This window comes from Babylonia areolata, chromosome 12 (assembly GCF_041734735.1).
Source record: "Babylonia areolata isolate BAREFJ2019XMU chromosome 12, ASM4173473v1, whole genome shotgun sequence".
Taxonomy (NCBI): Eukaryota; Metazoa; Mollusca; class Gastropoda; order Neogastropoda; family Buccinidae; genus Babylonia; species Babylonia areolata.
The window spans coordinates 21,500,243-21,520,242 of NC_134887.1; the positions used below are offsets into that span (position 1 = coordinate 21,500,243).

Sequence of the window (20,000 nt, forward strand, 5' to 3'; positions counted from 1 at the left end):
CACTCTGTTCCCACAGAGCTGGCCGTGCTGCTTAACGATAACCAGTCAGTCAGGTGATAAACAAACAAATGAATAATGTATAAGCCAACACCCCCACCCCGAACCCCTAAAAAAAAAGAATGAAGGAATAAACTGATAAAAAGAATAAATTGATAAACGAAGGAATAAACAAATCAATAAATAAATGAATAAATAAATAACGAGATGAATAAATGAATTGATAAATAAATGGAAAAAAAGAATGAATAAATAAATAAATAAAACTGATAAAAAGACTAAACTGATAAACGAACGAATAGATAAATAAATTAATAACTCTGTAGATCAATATATAAATGATTAAACAAATAACACACGCGCGCGCGCAACACATGCACTGACACAGACACGCACGCACACACACACAACACACACACACACACACACACACACACACACACACACACACACGACACAACACACACGCACACACACACACACACACACACACACACACACACACACACACACACACACACATCATCATCATCATCATCATCATCATCATCATCATCATCATCGTGTCGCGATCGCTATTGTTGTCATCGTCATTATCGTCGCCTCAGTCATCATCGCCGTCATCATCAGAGCTCAGTCCTATCATGGTTCCAGTGAGCAGTGTGGTACATGATTGACCACTCACGTGGCAGCAGTGGGAGCGGCGGGCACACCAGCGGGGACCAGCGCCAACAGAAGCAGCAGTGCAAGAGTCATGCTGGCGGACGGACGGGGGAAGACGTAGGTTTGGTTTGGTCAGGGGGGTTCTAGAAAGTCCACCTGAAGGTCCAACCACAGAGGAGAAATGAGACAGATGAAGCAAAACGCCTTGAACGTACATTATGATGTTTGTGTAGTAACAAACACACTTCTTCATCAAGTTGAAAATGGAAGACAAAAATGTATATAGGAAAAAGACACGAACAGAAATGATAAACGGAATTTCTCCGTTAAAGAGAAGAAAAACGAAAGCTCCGAGTGTCATTATTTCTTCTTCTTCTTCTTCTTCTTCTTCTTCGTTCGTGGGCTTCAACTCCCACGTTCACTTGTGTGTACACGAGTGGGCTTTACATGTATGACCGCTTTTACCCCGCCATGCAGGTAGCCATTCTGTCCTTAGTTCAACAGTTGCTTCTGTGCCGTGCGTGCTTGCCTCCCTTTCGAAAGAAAAATCGCTTGTCGAGCACTCTTTCGAGAATAGGAATTCGGTCCTAGATGAGAGATAGGTTATACATACTTATTTAGTGTACATAACGTATCAGAAAAGAAACCAGCTAGATACATAAAATATATATATATATATATATATATATATATATCTAATGACCAGCTTTGACCAAAATCGATCATTGTACGTTTGATTAGCATGGATCTAAACAAAAACTATTAAGTTAAAAAATAATAATAATAACAATTCAAGTCGTAACTTCTCCAACACTATTTCACATACCAAAATCCTACAGATGTAACATGCGATAGAGATAACGACCGCTTGAAAATATCTAAAAACTACATAAATTTTCATCACCAGTACAGTTCCACTTGAATCTGACACTCACCTGGGCACAGTCCGAACGCACAGAGAGAGAGAGAGAGAGATAGAGAGAGAGAAGAGTCGCCAGTGGCTTGGACACCCAAGACGGGAGGGACTCTATTTATACTGACCAAGGGCTCGCTGGACACGGGTGGTGCGACTGACAGGGGAGTCACTGAACAAACATCGTGATTGACCTTGTCGTCCGCTCTCCCCCAGCCCCACCCCTTCTCCACAACCCCTTCGCCCACCGTCCACACCCCCCACCATCTCCTCCACCAGCACCATGACACAGCATTGTTTTTATATCTTGTCAGAAACACTTTGGCTTCTTCACTACTACGTTTGTGTCCTGTCCCAAAAGTGCATTGTGTTTCGAAACTGGAATGTCTGGATTTGATCGAAATGTTTTGTTTTGCTTTGCTTTGTTTTGTTTCTATTTTTAATGAAGCCAAATTTGCTGTCGACAAACGAAATATTTCCAGGGAAAATGAACGTGTTAAAGCTTATTATGGATACATACATATAGGGACATACATGCATATACACACATAATTATACACATACATAAATACATGTAGGGACACACACACACACACACACACACACACACACACACACACACACACACACACACACATGAATATACACACACGGAACACCGAAGCGCAGGATGTGTCGTTGTTGTCTTTTGTTGCTGTTGTTTTCATTTTCGCAGGCTCATATTGCTTACACACGGAAGCCAAGAACCGCTTTGGCGAACAGCTGCTGATAATCCTTTCCAACTTCCTTTATTTCCCCCTACACCACCTGCTGATAATCCTTCTATTATCTATCCTTTTTATGTTATTAATCATGACCTCCTCATAAAGAAACTAACACACTATAGATTATCACACAGCGCATTGTTACTGATTTCATCCTTTCTTTCAAACAGACAAGTATTATCTTTGAATACAGAAACCTCTATTTTTTCTTCCCAACAAATTTGGTGTCCCCCAAGGTTCAGTCCTTGGCCCTCTATTATTTTCCTTATACATAAATGATCTACCTTTATTCTTAAAAACACACTGCGAAATGCTTGCTGACGACACAACTTCAGATACAAGTAATTCTAAGCCATTATTGTCGTTAGTAGGGGGCTTAGTAGGTGGTGTCCTAAGCACGTTAAATCAGAACAGGCACCACTGAACACCACCGAAGTGACTCAGCAGCAGTGCAGGGTCTCCTCTGGTGTGTGGCCTCCTAGCGACCTAACATCGATGGTTCCCTGCGCACTGCCGACGCTGGAACTGTGACGGACGAACCCGGGTGTGGCCGTGTATGGAGGAATCTAAATGAGCGGCGTGGGAGTAATGCCACTGAAACGGTGCAGATGATGGGGCAAAAAAAAGAAAGAAAGAAAATAAAGTTTGCTTTTGATTCACCACCCATGTCCGATCTCTCAATCTATCTCTCCTCTTGTTTTTTCCTTAATGATTTGATCTTTTCAATGATAGTCTGTTGTGTCGTGCTTAATTAGGTAATGTGCATGCTTTCATTTATGCCTTTTATTTTCATATGTAATTGTGTGTGTGTGTGTGTGTGTGTGTGTATGTGTGTGTGTATGTGTGTGTGTGTGTGTGTGTGTGTGTGTGTGTGTGTGTGTGTGTGTGTGTGTGTGTGTGTTTTGCCTTTGCTTTTTTTCCCCCTTTTTCTTCTTTGCCCTTGAGGGCTGGATGTAAAAAAGCAGCTGTGCTTACTCCACTACCCTCGTTAATTAAAAATTCTTTTCGTTTCGTTTCTCTCTCTCTCTCTTAAGTTGGCAAGGTAGATAATTGATATAGTGAACACTGTCATTATCAGAATGGATGGTCGAGTTTGATTGCATTATTTAGCTATTCTCATTTTTGTTCTGTTTGTTTAATGCATTACGAGGGTGTAAAATTCGGAGATTTGTGTTGCTGTTGATGAAACGCTAATAAGCAGAGTGTTGTTTTGCACTTATGGGAATATGAGAATTAACCCTCGTCATCCCCTTGTTGATAGACCCTTGTAGGTAATGACAATAAAATGTCAGTGTCAAAGCGTCTCTCTCTCTCTCTCTCTGCGATGGTTAATGGTTAAATGGTGTTGCGTTGTGTTGTGCTGTGATATGCTGTGCTGTGATTTGCTGTGATGGTAATATTGTGCTGCCCTGTGCTGTGCTGTGCTGTTCTGTGCTGTGCTGCGCTGTGCTGTTCTGTGCTGTGCTGCGCTATGCTGTACTGTGCTGTGCTGAGCTATGCTGTGTTGTGCTGTGATACGTATGACGTTACTCCCGAGAAAAATAGCATTTCTCCGAAAACTTTGCTCCCTTCCCCTCCCCCCCTCTCCCCGATAGCCCCACCCTCTCCACCCTTCCACCATCCCTATTTTCCCGAAAACTATTGTTCTGTTTCCTTCAAAATTTTACTCCGGGGTAAAGTTTTCGTACCCAAAATTTACCCTCCCGAGAATTTTTTTGGCGGGGAAGGGTACCATTCAAGTCGCACCGGCCACTCTAGGGCTGCATCCCTGTACTGTCCAGACAGCCGGTGACAGTGTTATCGGTGTCGGTGCTGAGACCCTGTGTGGTTTGGGGTCAGGGTGATTCACGGAAAGTGGGGACAGAAACTTTGACCTTTAAAGACCATGACCCACGAAGACACCCAGCTTCACACTGCTTGCTGCACGCAGAATGAAGGCAACGGGAGATAGAACGCGATTCTCCTCCGCACAGCGGGACTGGGTCGTGGTGGGGGCGGGCAGAGGAGGGGTGGGGATGGTGTGGGGAAGGAAGTGGGAACCGTGTGCAACTTTGCTGCGTGGACAGTCCGACCGTTAGAGTTCAAAAAGTGGTTTATGATCTGTTTGTCAGCACGAGGCTTTGACTGTTGGCTCTGTGTGTGTCTGTGTATGCTCGCGCTTGCTTGCGTGTGTATGTGTGTGTGTGGGGGGGGGGGGGGGGGAGGGAGGTGTTGTTGGCGTTGAAGAAATGTCTACCACCAGCCCGGCTGTTTCGCGATTTTACTCATGTTCCATTTTATGTCGTTACATTGCACACTTCGTAAAGTTCAAAAGCATTAACTGAACTATGTTCACTCATTTGTTCAAAGGGGGGCCTGTGGGGGGGTGGGATCTAGGTGTTTAATCAGCGAATTTCTACACATATGGTTTTCAGTAAGATAAACTTGTCATCCGTGACACGGGTCAAGGGGACCGTTGATTAACATTCATTTTCTGACAAGTCATTTCTTTTCTTAGTATTTCGAGTCGCTTTGACTTTATATATATATATATATATATATATATATATATATATATAAAGATTTCGGTCCTATTAAGTGTAGTTTTCACACGTTAAGTATGATTCATACCGGACTGAATACTGAGGTAATACCAAGTGCATTTGTGTAATTGATGCTATGGTACAGCATAGACTTTCTGACTGACTGAAACAAAGGTTAAATCCTACTTAAATGGACATGTCGTCAGTGATCACAAGGAACTTTGTTGTTGTTTTTTTTGTTGTTGTTTTTTCTTAACCTTTTCAATTCATCGTCGGATGTTTCGTAAATTTCTCTAACATTTCCTTTTCCGAAGCGAATTTAGTAATTTTCTTTCAATAGTAATCAACTATACTGCCATTTCAAATGTTCATCTTTGATCGCTAAGCGCGTTAGGTTACGCTGATGGTCAGGCATCTGCTTAGGTGTGGTGTAGCGTATATTGATTTGTCCGAACGCAGTGACGCTCCATTGAGTTACTGATACTGATCCCACCTAACATCCAACCCACCATACAAACACAGGGGGGTGGGGGAGGGAGTAGGGGAGGAGGAGGAGACAGAGGGAGGGAGTGGGGGGAGAGGGGCGGACAGAGAAGTGGAGAAAGGGAGGAGGTGGAAGGTCACGCACACGCAAATACACGTATGTCCGCGAACACAGGCACACATCTGTGACAGCAGAAAAGGATAGGTTCATCTAGGAGATCTTTATTGAATCAATCTCCATTTGCACTTCGTCGGGTTCTGTCCTTGCCTGTGACTTTCCTTCTTTGCTTTCTACCCGCTCAAAGGGATTACGTTTTATTTTAAAATGTACAATTAAAACTGTTGCATGTTGACAGCTACACAACATGCAGTCGTCAAAACAAAATAGCATGATCCCCGCTGTCATTTTTACAACACATAAATAACTGTTTTCTTTTTGGAAGTCATTCCGATTCTACACAATTAAGATTCACGATAGATTACTGTAAATAAAATGGTGTTGCCTGATCAATAAAATTTCCGTAAGTAAACTTCAGTTAAACTGAAGGCTTGTCGCATCTTCACACCTACCCTCGTATTCAGTGCAGGCAAACTTGTCAAAAAGAGTCGTGGTTTTAAGTTGTTTTGGAAAGCTTAAGTATACAGTAGTTCATACCTCCTCATTCACTGCCCTTTTCTGTCTCGTTTCTGATATCAACGTATTCCGCGAGCAGCAAATCCAACATGTATTCTTGTCAAAACCTCCAAAAACCCCTCCCAAAATTAAAAAAGCGTAATTTCAGTTGCTTTTGAATTCCGATTCGGAAAACAAATTCACATCCTGTTCTGTGTGGGCTGATCTGAATGAACTACATAACAAAAGCAGGATAAAAATTTGGTTTTCATTTTGGCTTGTATCATAGTCTGCAGTTCTTCTCCCCGTGAGGAGGATTCGTTCCTGTTTCATCTTCCCAACAGTGTCTATGTATTGAACATCTCACCTCTTCCGTATTTCCTCCCAGAGGAGTCTGTCAAATTTATAATCAACACGAACAAAGCTTCAAATTTGCACTTTGGGGTAATAAATGATCAGTTACACTCAACATCTATTTTGCTCGTTAAAACTCTTAAGTCGCCAAAGGAAGACAAAACAATGACTTTTTTGCATTAAAACAGAAGAGGAACAGGTACAGCTACATTTGTCTGCTTGCCTCCCACCAATACAGCGGTATAAAGTGGGTTAGGGGGCTGGGGGGGGGGCTGGGGAGGGGGCTGGGAAGGGGTCTGGATAGCACATCATTTGGAGGTGGTCAACGTTGCACTGGCCACGCAGACATAGCAGTGAAGGCAGTGTGTGGAGAAGGTTGTTGGTTGTTACTGATTCCAACGTGGTCAGCACTGTTGGACGGACTGGGTTGTGCAGCAGTGGACGTCCCATTCAGAGATGTTTCTGTTTCTGGGCAACAGCGGAAAACTGCCGTCACCTGCAACGGACCAATGTCGGAATTATTTTTAATCAGAGTCTTAGTCAGTGCAAAGTACCTTCCATCTGGAAAACTTCCTGCATCATACCTGTACCCAAGAAACCATTTCCTGTATGAATAATCTCTGTCCAGTAGCATTAACATCTGCTGTGATGAAAGTGTTTGAGAGAGTTGTACTAACTCATTTGCAGTAGTCTGTAAAACCATTTTTAGATCCCTTGCAATTTGCATACAGAAGGAACAGAAGGACGGATGATGCGATACTTTTTGTCTTAAACAATGTCTATGAACACCTAGACAGATCAAATACCTGTGTCCGCCTAATGTTCTTGACTTTTCCAGTGCTTTTAATACTATTCAACCTCACATCTTAGCAAAGGAGCTTATGCACATGGGACTCGCTTTTCCTGCTATTTCATGGATTTTAGACTATCTTACTAACAGGCCCCAGTTTGTGAAATTAAATAATTTTATGTCTACTGTTTCTTTTACAAACACTGGGGCACCACCAGGCACAGTGCTATCACCATTTCTGTTTACCCTGTATACGGCTGAGTGCAGAAATTTGTCAAACACATGCCCACTGTTAAGTTTGCAGATGACTGGACGAACGGGACTGGTTACTGATGACAATGATGTTGATGAAAATTACCTTGAACTTAATGTTGGCAAAACTAAAGAACTTGTAACTGACTTCAGGAAAAAGAAACCATGTTAAAGATTATCATTTAAAATGAAGCTGTTGAACAAGTATACTCATACAAATATCTTGGTGTGATAACTGACAGTAAGCTTTCTTGGAATGAAAATTCCACTGCATTTATTAAAAAGACCAATAGCCGCATGTACTGCCTCAGAAAAATTAGGTCTTTTAATGTGTGTGAGCAAATGCTCCAAATGTTTTACACATCTGTTGTCTGCAGCGTATTAACTTATGGTGCCGTGTGCTGGGGGGAGGGGGGGGGACTTGACCAAACACGACAAATACAGGTTGGAAAAAGTCATTAGGAAAGCGGGTGGGGTGGTGGGTAAAAGACAAGACACTTTTAGCGACATCTACAACAGAAAACTAACTGACAGACTGAAAACAAATTTGACAGACGAAACACACCCACTACACAATGACATTAATAGTCGACGTTCGGACAGAAGTGGCAGGTTCATAGCTCCACGCGCAAGAACATTAGCTCATTCATTCCATCAGCTATTCGCGCACACAATCAAAGCATGCAATACACTAACTCAAATGACTGTGACACTTACCTCCCCCCCTCCCCCTCCCAGCACCACCTGAGCTCTACGGTAGGCGAGTGCCTGGGCGCAGATATTTTGTGTGGGACTGTGTGGCTGAGCACAGGCAAGCGTTACTTGTGTGTACGTGCTTGTGATTTTTTTGATTTCATGTATCTTAATGTTAGTTTACTGATTTTATTGGCGTGATATATGTTGTGAGAGGGTGCGGGCGCACAAGCGTTCATGCATTGTGTGTGTGTGTGTGTGTGTGTGTGTGTGTGTGTGTGTGTGCATTTTACATTTATATACTATTTGTTGGATTTTTTTTTTACATTGTTGTACACTACCTTGTCTTTACATGTGTGTGGGTGGGGGTGAGGGTGAGAGTTAAATATTTATAGTTAATTTGATGGATGTTTTCTATCGCTATACATTGTTGCGCAATACTTTGTCTTAATGTGTGCACATGTGTGGAGGTGTGGGGGTAGGGGGTTGTCAGCTACTGAGAGGTTTTATCTGACTTGTTTTAGTGTATTATGGTACATATGTTCATTTTTATGTTGGTGTCTACAACCAGCCTGTGACTGCACACGTTAATTTCAATGTGGATTAATAAAGTGTTTTTGAATTGAATTATTCCCTTCTGCCATCTCTCTCTCACTCTCTCTCTGTGCGCGCGCGTGGGCGCAAGTTTGTGTGTGTGTGTGTGTGTGTGTGTGTGTGTGTGCGCGTGTGTGTGCATGTGTGTGCGTGTGTGTGTGTGTGTGTGTCCGTACATGGTTACATGTGTCGAGTTTTACATGTGTTGTGCCATGAGTGTGTGTTCGTGTGTATGCGCGCGTGCGCGCGTTCGCGTGCATGTGTGTGCGTTTGCGTGTGCATGTGCTTGCGGGTGCGTGCAGGTGTTATGTGGAGGTGGTGGGTGGGGTGAGGGGCATGTCCACTGTGGGGGAGAGCCGCATGGTTCATTTACGTTTAGTTCGCAGGTAAGAAAGTAGTTCTGTAATAAGAAAAGAAAATGTCATTTCATACCCCTTTATCCCCCTTAAAAAAAAAAATCAATTGTTCCTTTCCAGAAAAGGCATGCTTTAATAGTACCCACCCCTTGTACTGCAAGGCACTTGTTTTCTTTGTCGTTCTGTGGAATGCCAAGGTCAATTTAGTTATAAGGGAGAGATATCCTTTCGTACCCCACCTCACAAAAACGTTTCAGTAATCACCAATTCTATTTTATGAATATGAGCTGACTTGTGTACAGTGTGTTCGCTACAATTCTCATCTGTCACTAATACTGCAAACAGTAGTAAATTTATCATGGGCGAAAATGGAAGACTTATAACGCTTCTCCTTGATCTTATACTATGAAAATCCGAACAACTGCAAACATCTTTTTTCTTACATTCGCTTCGTCTTCGGTGTAAAGTTATTTTGTCTGCATTCACGGATTTCACAGGAAACTAATGATGAAATAAGGGAATGAAGTCCCCACTCCCACCCCTCCACACACACACACACACACACACCCCACCCTGACCTAACTCACTGGATCTCACTACAGGTACTGTACGACTGAAATTGTACACAGTTTACGTAGTTTACTTTTTGGTATCCTAAATTCAGGAACCCATTTTAAAGACGTTTCATATGGACATCGATTTCTTGTTCGCAAAAATATCCCTCAAAAAATATTTTGTCGCGTTTACGATAACTTATTTCCCTTTCCCTCTAATACTGTCTTACTTAGGCCGCTCAATAATCATGACACAGTTACGGAAATCTCAGAGAAAATGCTTACCTTGAACGCCGTTCAGATTAACGGCGGGATCCAGGCATGTCTGCAAACCGGACTCTTTTTCCTTTGGGGTTCACTTCCGCTTCCCCCGCTTGATTCTCTTCCGGCTGTCCCGCTGGTTTTCCTTCCTCGCCCTGCGTTTCTTCCTCATCCTGTGCATCAATTGATTGATTTCGTTTCTCGCTCTTCCCAGCTGACGGTTGCGGTGTCGTCTTTTCCAGTGGTGGAAGTTTCAATGTCATATCTGGACTTGCTGCACCTCGTGTTTTCTTCAGCTGTGCAGACGGTGGTGTTGTCTTTTCCAACTCTGAAAGTTTCAATGTCTTCTCTGGACTTGATGTACCTTGAGCTTGTGTCTTTTGCTGTGCTGACGGTTGTGGTGGTGTCTTTTGCAGTTGTGGAAGTTCCAATGTCTTCTGTCGACTTGCTGCGACTTGTGACTTCTTTTTCTGTGCAGACGGTGGTGTCTTTTGCAACTGTGAAACTTTAAATGTCTTCTCTGGACTTGATGTACCTTGAGCTTGTGTCTTTTTTTGCTGTGCTGACGGTTGTGGTGGTGTCTTTTGCAGTTGTGGAAGATCCAATGTCTTCTGTGGACTTGCTGCGACTTGTGACTTCTTTTTCTGTGCAGACGGTGGTGTCTTTTGCAACTGTGAAACTTTAAATGTCTTCTCTGGACTTGATGTACCTTGAGCTTGTGTCTTTTTTTGCTGTGCTGACGGTTGTGGTGGTGTCTTTTGTGGTTGTGGAAGTTCCAATGTCTTCTGTCGATTTGCTGCGACTTGTGACTTCTTTTTCTGTGGAGATGGTTGCGGTGTCTTTTGCAACTGTGGAGATTTCAATGTCTTCGCTTGACTTGCTGCAACTTGTTTCTTTTGCTGTGGAGATGGTTGCGGTGTCTTTTGCAACTGTGGAGATTTAAATGTCTTCGCTTGACTTGCTGCAACTTGTTTCTTCTGTATCTGTGCAGACGGCGGTGTTGCCTTTTGCATTGGCTTAAGTTGTCTGGTCTGCCCTTGATGTGCTGCAGCTGTTGTCTTCAGCTGTTTTGAAGGCTGCCCTGTCCTCCTCTGTCGTGTTGTATTGCTTCGTGCTGCTGGAAGTTGTTGTGTCTCCTTTTTATCTCCTCGACACTGATCGAGCCGTTCCATTGTTTCTTCATACCTCTTTTGGTTTATTTCATGTGCGTCTCGGATTGCAAAAATGGCTTCTGTCTTCTCCCTGAGGTCCATTTCCTTGAACGCTTCATGCGATGGGAAAGAAGATACATCCGGATCGTCCTGTTTGGGATCTATTGGCTCAGGTCGTTTCACGCACCGAGGCCAAGTTTCTGTTCTTGCAGCCATTCGGACTTCTTCAAATTTTGTCATGGATTTTTCGGTCTCGTTTTCCATTAGTTTGCTTATTCTTGTCACCAGATCTATGGTCTTTACCTTTTCACGGATGCTCAGTTTCTTAAAGTCGTCCAAAGTTCGGGGGATGTTTGACACCTCCGACTCATTGTAGGTCTGCTCACCTTCCTCCACTCCCTTCGACACTGCTGGGTCTGCTGCCCCCTGGCTGCTGCTGGCTTCGTCACCAGCGGCACTTGTGCTGGGCTGAGGTGAACTGTCATCTGGTGTTACTGCAGGATGCTGTGTGGATCGTTCCACAGATACTGCTTCTGTCTCCACGTCAGGCTGACTGGCGGGATGCTGCCCAGAGGGAGGGTCCAACTGTGTGTCCGATGGGGATGGTGGCGGGTTGCTGACGGGCACGTCTGGAGGAAGGGGGTTGGTTGGTGACTGCGGGGCTGGCGTTCTCTGGGACTCGTCCTCAGAAAATGATGACGCATCATCCTCATTCTCTTCCACGTTGTCATCATTCTCTTCCGCATCGTCATTCTCTTCCACGTCGTCCTCATTCTCTTCCGCATCGTCCTCATTCTCTGCCGATGGCTCTGTATCAGCTGGCGAAGACGCATTTGGGTTGGAAGAGGCTGATGATGTTTCACTACTTCCTGCTAAAGGGTCTGATGTGCTGGACATATCTGGCAATGTCACATCGTCTGAAGACGAGGAAGACAACGAAGACATCGTTGAGGCACAAGACCAGTCGGGTCGTACGTAACAAACCTTCAGGAAAGAAGGCAGTGTGGCCAGTGTTGGGTCAGTTGCTGACCAGACTGAGAGACAGAATGAATCTGTTGGCCGCTGTCAGCAGTCACTTGTAAATTTTTTTTTTAAAGAAGAGAAAAAAAAAAGAGAAAAGAAAAGGTGAGCACATGTCACACACAGCACGTGCTGGGAGTGATGTCAGGAGGTCAGCGCGAGCTGTGATGATGGACGTGCTCCTGACACAGAGACAAGGAAAACAGGGAGGCAGGCGAGAAGAAGAGGGGAGGGGGTGCGGAGAGGTGGGCAGAAGTAGAATTCATGAATTGATTGCAGGAAAAACGTGCGTGTTTGGGGAGGGGTGCGGTGGGGGTGGGCGGGGGGGAGGGGGGGAGGTGGAGGGAAGTGGATGGGGGTGAGAGGTGCATGTGTGCATAAACGAGAATGTTTGCGTGCATGCTTGTGTGTGTGTGTGTGTGTGTGTGTGTGTGTGTTAATGTTTTAAAGTCTATCTATCTATGACTTTTGACATTGACAAAAGCGTCCAACAACGAAGTGAATTAAACGGTGTCCCAAATCTTCTGCTTCATTGGCATTGATCATGGGGAGACGTGTGCAGAAATGCTGTCGCTCTCACACTCGCTGCATCTCAAATGCACTTTAGTAAAAACAAATGTATGATACAGGCGCTTAAAATGTGGTATAAAATGAAAGCATTATCAAAATTAAGAATAACAACAAGCAGACAAGAATATGCACACACACACACACACACACACACACACACACACACACACACACACACACACACATGCAGCAGTTTACAGCAATATTGAGATTATAATCAAACGCCTGTTCCACAGGACGAAGATGGTTAAAAAAAAAAAAAAAAAAAAATTAAACTGCTGCTACAGCTGCAAGACGCGTTTTAAAACTTCTCAGCGATGACCTTCCACAGCATCCCACGGCTTTCCTTGTGCCTAGAACAAAAGCATGCTCACGCACACACCTTTCCGGCCAGGCACACACCCACACCCTCACACATATTATATAGATAGATAGATAGACAATACGTCACAGACACCTGTGGGCGAAAATTTGAGAGAGGAAAAAAGGAAAACAAATAATAATTCTATTCTTTTCTTTGAGGTTTTATTTAGCCCTCTCTCTTTCTCTGTCTCATTTATTTCTTATTTCATCAACGTTTTTGTGTGTGTGTGGAAACAGAGACATGGGAACAAATGTGTGTGTATCCGTATTGGTGTGCGGCTGTATGTGTATGACTGTTTACGTGTGTGCTCAAACAATCCAATCTAACACTCTTACATAATCCACGAAGCGGCTCTGGCGTCATTCTGAATTAGGAGGGGAAGGGTAGGAGGGGGGAAGGGGCTGCTCACTAGCTGTCTTACCACCACCTACCGCTTCCATCCTCCCCCCTCTCCCCTACAGGGTAGAGGGGGTCACGGTGTGTCCCCAGATAGCACTGTCACTGTGGTAGGACACACACACACACACACACACACACACACATATATATATATATGTGTGTGTGTGTGTGTGCGTGCGTGCGTGCGTGTGTGTGTGTGTGTGTGTGTGTGTGAAGTCAAGTCAACATTTTTATTTCAAGATGGTAATTGAATAAGCAACAGCTGCTTTTTTTTTTTTTTTTTTACATCAAGCCATCTAGATAATAGAAAATAAACAAAACAAATATAAATGTAGATAAAAAAGAAAAGAAAAAAAGAGGAGAAACATAGAAGAAGAAAAACAAGAGAGGCAAGGCCTTCAAGACTCACTTGTGATACACTTTTTTAAAAATCTAAGCGTTAAAATGTGTTCTGTATTTGTTATTATTTAAGGTTCGGGTTAAAAGAAAAAGAAAAAAGGAAAAAAAAAGAAGTCCTAACGGCAGATTCGAACCCCACGCGATCGGGTGAGAAGAAACTGTCTTACCCAGTACACTATCGGGGCTCCTTAGCTGACGTGCAAAAATATCATATTTAAACATGCTTTTTTAAAGGGCGATAAATCGATTGCGGTATTCACAGTGAGAACGCTGTTTAAATCATATTATTCTGGTGTATCTTGGGCATTCAAAAAATCTTTAAGGGCAATTAAAAATTCTTTTTAAGTCCTCGGTAAAGGAGACATGGCTATCGCCGCAATCATACTGCAACATTTAGCCGTTTTCTCTAGATCTAAATAAATGTACAAGTTTAGTTACACCCGCCGGGAATGTAGTACGACACGGTCGATTCAATTTATCTTTTATGTTCATTCTAGTTTTATAGTTTTAAAGTTGATAAAAAAAAAATTGAGTATTTTGTTAAACTAATAACATGTAGAGCCAAGTACAAGTACTTCTAAACGTCGTGTGAAGTGAAAAGGACTTCATTTTGAGAAAAGTCAAGACTGGAAATTTTTACGTTTCATCAGTTCAAGGGTATTAACTCGCATGGTTGATTATTTTAAACTGTGAATTCCAACTGATTCTGTGGATATTTGTATGGCAGTTTGGGGCATAATCCAGTAATTGATGAGGCGTTCACAAATCTTTCTCTGAATAAATATTTAACAGTCTCCTTCTCCAACTTTCCATCACATTGAAACAAAATGGCGTCGTTCGCGTTCGCGAAGAATATGAGCAGGCGCTTTGAATATGTATAAATATGTGTACGCAGTTGATTTTTGCCCATGACCTTCAGCGATCAGCCAATAGATCTATAACGTCCACTCGTCTTAATGATTTTAATATTTTCCGAAAAATACCACTTGGGCGAATGAACATAGTGAAAGCCCTGTACACTGAGAGTAAAACACACAAACTTTTTATATACTGAGTATAATTTCAAAATGTAATGTTTAAGATGAGAAAGATCAGTTTAATGCAAATTAAGCCCCCTAGCATTAATTAAAGATTAATTTCCCTTTTTTTACTATCTGCACCAAAGACATGCAAAATGAATATAACTTCCATGCTTAGCAAAAGAAGTTCCTGTTTGAACAAAAAATGATAAAAATGACTGCTCTTGTTGTTGTGTCAGAGATCAAAGTGCCAAGTTTAGAGAATAAAAAAAATATAAATATAACAGTAAATTCAGTTTGCATATAATTTGGCTTCTTTTTATTTTTTGTGCCCATCCCAGAGGTGCAATATTGTTTTAAACAAGACACCGGGTTAAAACATAGACTCATCTTGTTTACACAAGTGAGTCGAAAAGAAAAGAAAAAAGATACATACATTCTAGAACTGCGCGATAATGAAATACACAGTAGCATTCACATACCCCCTCATATAACACAAGTAAACCGCCAGCCAAAACATACACAAAACATTTCACAAATAATAATTTAGGTGGTAGCTAATAGATATATATTTGTGCTATTATTCATCATTTGCACAGATAATAAAATGATTTTTTATATTTTTCTTAAACACATTCTTATTCTGTATATTCTTTAAAATGAGTGGAAGGTTATGTGTGTGTGAGTGTGTTAATAATCATGTATGTGAGAGAGGGAGAGGCGGGGGAGACAGAAAGAGGTGGAAACAGAGACAGAGGAGGAAGAGACAGACAGGCAGACAAACAGATAGAAATGACAGACAAATGAAGCAACAGACATGTGTACAATATTTGTCTCCAAAATCGGCTTTTGATTTCAGTAATATGCTCAATGGAGGCCCCCCACCCCCTAAAAAAAAGATCATTTTAGCTGTAAGTAAGATGGTTAGATTTGCAAATGTTGACTGGCCTCGCTTTTGGAGTTCAAAGACATTGTGTTGTCTCAACTTTTATGTGACATTGTTGTGTATTTGGAAATGTTTGTTCTGGGCATGAAATCATTGTTTTGTAGTAATCCTGCATACTCCAATAGGTGTAAAAGGATGATTAAGACTTGAAACTTGTGTCAAGTAACTAGAAGCAACAGTTTCGAAAAACAAACAGAAGGAAATGGACTTCTAAAGGAGAAACAAATGCGTGGTTTTACAAAATTTTCACGTCTTCAGTTAGCAATGAACATTCGGATTATTGCCACTTCGGACCACTGCCATGGCGGACTAAGTGTTTCAAGACAGGGACTTTTCGGACTATTGCTGCGTCGTCGGACCATTGCTGCGTCGGACTATTGACACGTAGGACTATTGACTACTGACACGTCGGACTATTAACACGTCGGACTATTGACTGTTGACATGTCGGACTATTAACACGTCGGACTATTGGACTGTAGCCATCCTGACGCCGAACGTCCCAGTGGGATGGCAATGGACATTTGTTTGGTTCAGCCATTTCCGTCCGCTGGCGCGCGCGCGCGCACACACACACACACACACATGCACATGCACACACGCCTGCGCGCGCGTACACACACAAACACACACACACACACACACACACACACACACACACACACACACACACACACACACACGCTGGCGCGCGCGCTCACTACGCACGCATCTGTTTTTCTTCTCATTAAAGCTAGTGATTCTCTCTCTCTCTCTCTCTCTCTCTCTCTCTCTCTCTCTCTCTCTAATGGACGAAGCATTATCTGAACGGCAGTGATGTTGTTTGTCCAAATGCCACAGAGGTCCCGCCCTGTATTTTGAAAACGTACCACCATCATGTTTTCAATGGGTAACAAAATGAAGTAGTCACCGTGCGTGCAGTGCAGACAACTCCCGCGGAGAGAGTGTGAGTGGACCGTGAAGTGTGTTCAAACGGGAACCGTCTCTCTTCAATGAAACTTTGAACATTGACAGGGGGGGGGGAGAAAGGAAAAAAAAAAGAAGTTTTTTTTTTCTGTCTGTTCTTTCTAGTGTCACAAAAAATGAGTGTTAATGTGTATCAGTCTGTTTGCTTGTGTCGGCCGTTTTTTTTTTTTTTTTTTTTTTTTTTTTTTTTTAAAGATCACTCTTTTTGTGTGTAATCATGGTGTGTGTTATAAAGACGTCAGTGTATAATGTTTCTATGCCCCCAGGGGGTTCATGAAATAAACTTCTTGCCTTATCTTGCCGTGCAGTGTAGAATGTTTGCATCATGCCACTGACTTGTATATAGCTAGTAACTTCGTTGAAGATGTTGGTGTGCTTACTCAGTGAAAGTGATGTTTCCTTAGGTGGTGTGAATGTTGATGTCCGTTCTGATCACAGTGCTGCTGTTGAAAGACGATCGTTTGCACAGTGATGGTGCAGAGGTTGAAGGTTGATAACGGAGATGTTTGTGTGTGTGTGGCCAGTGATGACAACTGTCAGTGGCGATGAGTGTGATAACAGATCCCACATGGGTGTTAACACAGGGTATCGGGAGGTGATTGACACTGACCGTGACGGTGTGACTGACCGTGACTGACCGTGACTGACCGTGATGGTGTGACTGACCGTGACTGACCGTGACGGTGTGACTGACCGTGACTGACCGTGACGGTGTGACTGACCGTGACTGACTGTGTCTGGCCGTGACTGACCGTGACTGACCGTGACTGTGTGACTGACCGTGACTGACTGTGTGACTGACCATGACTGTGACGGTGTGACTGACCGTGACTGTGTGACTGACCGTGACTGTGTGACTGACCGTGACTGACTGTGTGTCTGACCGTGACTTTGTGACTGACCGTGACTGACTGTGTGACTGACCATGACTGTGACTGTGTGACTGACCGTGACTGTGTGACTGACCATGACTGTGACTGTGTGACTGACCGTGACTTTGTGACTGACCATGACTGTGACTGTGTGACTGACCGTGACTGACTGTGTGACTGACCGTGACTGTGTGACTGACCGTGACTGACTGTGTGTCTGACCGTGACTGTGACTGTGTGACTGACCGTGACTGACTGTGTGTCTGACCGTGACTTTGTGACTGACCGTGACTGACTGTGTGACTGACCATGACTGTGTGACTGACTATGACTGTGACTGTGTGACTAACCGTGACTGTGTGACTGACCGTGACTGACTGTGTGACTGACCATGACCGTGACTGTGTGACTGACCGTGACTGACCGTGACTGTGTGACTGACCGTGACAATGTGACTGACCGTGACTGTGTGACTGACCGTGACAATGTGACTGACCGTGACTGTGTGACTGACCGTGACTGACCGTGACTGTGTGACTGACCGTGACTGACTGTGTCTGGCCGTGACTGAGTGACTGACCATGACTGTGACTGTGTGACTGACCATGACTGTGACTGTGTGACTGACCGTGACTGTGTGACTGACCGTGACTGACCTTGACTGTGTGACTGACCGTGACTGAGTGACTGACCGTGACTGAGTGACAATGTGACTGACCGTGACTGACCGTGACAGTGTGACTGACCGTGACAGTGTGACAGTGTGACTGACCGTGACAATGTGACTGACCGTGACTGTGTGACTGACCGTGACTGACCGTGACTGTGTGACTGACCGTGACTGACTGTGTCTGGCCGTGACTGAGTGACTGACCATGACTGTGACTGTGTGACTGACCATGACTGTGACTGTGTGACTGACCGTGACTGTGTGACTGACCGTGACTGACCTTGACTGTGTGACTGACCGTGACTGAGTGACTGACCGTGACTGAGTGACAATGTGACTGACCGTGACTGACCGTGACAGTGTGACTGACCGTGACAGTGTGACAGTGTGACTGAGTGACAGTGTGACTGACCTTGACTGTGTGACTGACCGTGACTGAGTGACTGACCGTGACTGACCGTGACAGTGTGACTGACCGTGACAGTGTGACTGACCGTGGCAGTGTGACTGACCGTGACTGACCGTGACTGAGTGACAGTGTGACTGACCGTGCACTGACAAAACGTAAATTGTATGGTTCTAGTATTGATACTCATTGTTTCACGTACAAAACATCAAGTGAACACGAGCTTATGTTGTTTCCTCAATCTGGTGAAGGTAGATGAAGTACATTTTTGTTGTGCTGCCCTGTTCTGATTCACCTAAAATAAAAACTAAAATGTTTCAAAGACCAGCCGCCGTGGCGAAGTCGTTAGCGTCGCGGACTGACAGCTGGGAGGACGCGGGTTCGAATCCCAGCGGAGGTGGGTTTTCCGGCTCCTACCCAGAGTTCAGTGTGCTGTGGGCTTAAATGGGGCGACTGGGACCACACAGTCGAGTGTCATCCACTTCAAGGATCCGTCTTTGGGTGTGTTGCTCTAATTACCTGACCAACACTGCAAGTGTCTATATCTCTTGGGCGTGGATGTCATTATGACAGGAAGCGTAGAGTACAGCCTTGTCACGCAGTCCCAAACCAAAATGGACCTCCATAGCAACATCGTCATCGTCCTCCTCCTCCTCCATCATCATCATCAGTATAAACAAAACAGTCTCAAAGTCTGTGGCGTTTCATGCCCTGCTCTCATGGTGACCTCAGTTTCGATACCCCTCCACTCCTGTGCTTGGGGTGAGTCCTGTCAATGTCTTCAGTGTCGGCAGATTCATGGGGGGCTGTTGTTTGAGGGACGTGGTGGCGGTCTCCACTCTGGGAGGGACGCTCACTCAATCTGGCTCCGCGACTAAGACATTATTGTCGATAGTAGGGGGTTTACTAGGTGGTATCTTAAGTACGTTGAATCAGAGCAGGCACCACTGAACACCACCGAAGTGACTCAGCAGCAGTGCAGGGTCTCCTCTGGTGTGTGGCCTCCTGGTGGCCTAACATCGATGGTTCCCTGTGGACTGCCGACGCTGGAACTGTGACGGACGAACCCGGGTGTGGCCGTGTATGGGGGAATCTAAATGAGCGGCGTGGGAGTAATGCCACTGAAACGGTGCAGATGATGGGGCAGCAAAAAAAAAAAAAAAAAAAAAAAAAAGTTTCAAAGACCCATATAATTCTGAGTTCTGAGTTTGCACGCGACAGAACATGAGTTTACTCTGTGTCTACATATACTTCGTGACTGTTGTTGAGTATTTTATTCGCTATCGGCTGATTTGTGTCGTCGCCTTTGTGTGTCATGTACTTTTTTCGTTTTCCTTTTCCAATATGATCCCCCACCCCACTCCCCTTCAGTCAGAGGACTTTGGTCTTCACCTGAATACAAAATCGTT

General features: G+C 44.0%; 1 long non-coding RNA gene across 1 annotated transcript; it reads right to left on the reverse strand.

Annotated features, from left to right (window-relative positions):
- Nucleotides 1-5,547: 5,547 nt before the first annotated feature.
- On the reverse strand, nt 5,548-11,540 carry LOC143288106 (uncharacterized). The gene is made up of 2 exons (XR_013056034.1): nt 9,834-11,540; nt 5,548-6,805 (listed from the first exon to the last, which is right to left on the reverse strand). It is a non-coding gene; the product is annotated as an uncharacterized LOC143288106 (long non-coding RNA).
- Nucleotides 11,541-20,000: the final 8,460 nt, after the last annotated feature.